General features: G+C 28.5%; 1 non-coding gene across 1 annotated transcript; it reads left to right on the top strand.

Moving 5' to 3' along the window:
• Positions 1-959: 959 nt before the first annotated feature.
• Positions 960-1,051, top strand: TRNAY-GUA (transfer RNA tyrosine (anticodon GUA)). The gene is given in 2 exon segments: positions 960-996; positions 1,016-1,051. It is a non-coding gene; the product is annotated as a tRNA-Tyr (tRNA).
• Positions 1,052-1,408: the final 357 nt, after the last annotated feature.

The raw sequence follows: 1,408 nt of genomic DNA, 5'->3' as shown, positions 1-1,408 counted from the left end.
AATCAAACCTTTGGGAAATACTCTTCTTGAATAATGTAATATTCATTCATTATAAATTATTTTTATGTATAAAATCAATACCATCATATACATCCATATTCTCCAGTGACATTGTTCAGCTTTTTCAGTAAAAATTCTTTGGTTGTATTAGAGGAATAAATGGAGACTAAAATCGAGAATTTTGGTAATGGAATATTACCTAATTAAACAGATGGCCATCAGCCGTCTATTATAAATTTATATAAATAATCAATTACATTTATGCCTTCTTATAATGGTTTATTTGTTAAAGAGGATACATACTATATCAAAAAAATTAGCGGTAATTAATTAACTAATAAAAGCTTAATTATGATCAAATTTGTAGCAACTAACACCTTTTGTAAATGTCCTTAAAGTCTATAGTGACATTGAATCAAATGACAATTATTTAATGCTGATAAAAACTTTAGCGCTCTTTATTAGTGAGTACATTTATTGCCTCTAAAAGATGTTATCCTACTATTAAAATGTGTTCCTTCCCTTGATATCTTTTTCTTCTTTTTTATTCTTTTTTTAAAAGGGGATCTTTCTCAAGTTGAAGCAACCAAAAATAATCATTGGAACATAACATTTACCAAGAAAACTAAGTTACCTTGATTTCTACAAAATTTACCATAATATTTCTTAAAGGATACTCATCATCATCACTAGTGTAGTTACCTTGATTTCTACAAAGTGTTAAAAAGGCTACATATACCAAATATCATACTTCTAGCCCTATGAGTATTTTATTAGCCTTAGTCATGTTGTTGTTTAGGTTGATCTCAATCCTCTACAATACCAGTCTTTTGATGATTACCACATAAAACCTTTTTTTTTATTTGTATTGGAACTTGTGGACACTCATTAGTAAAGGGTGCATCTTATGTGAACCACAATTATATAGTTATTTATTTATGGCAAGAAATAAATATCATCCGACCTTAGCTCAGTTGGTAGAGCGGAGGACTGTAGTGGGAAAATCCCTCAGATAATCCTTAGGTCACTGGTTCGAATCCGGTAGGTCGGATTTTTTAATTAATTTATTTTTACTCTTTTAAAATTCGTTTTCTGGTCTTCACAGACTTCCTTCATTCACTTTTACTTATCGATTTTATATTTTACACGCTTCTTATGATACAATAATAAAGTAAAAGTGAACCGAGGGAATAGAACTAACCCATAAATATCTCAACATCAAGAGGTTATGTCTTGGTTTTGAGTTATAATTAATGAGATATCATTTGCACACATAAATTATTTTCATGTTACAGTGTAAAAAAAATACTTTTTGGCAAAAATAGTTTGCTTCTTAGAAATCGAACATAAAACCTAGCATATCATCAAAAGTTTAGATAAACGAGTAAAAACTTAATTTTATAATAAT

Source organism: Solanum stenotomum, chromosome 2 (assembly GCF_019186545.1).
Source record: "Solanum stenotomum isolate F172 chromosome 2, ASM1918654v1, whole genome shotgun sequence".
NCBI lineage: Eukaryota > Viridiplantae > Streptophyta > Magnoliopsida > Solanales > Solanaceae > Solanum > Solanum stenotomum.
This window is presented reverse-complemented; position numbering and strand designations above follow the sequence as displayed.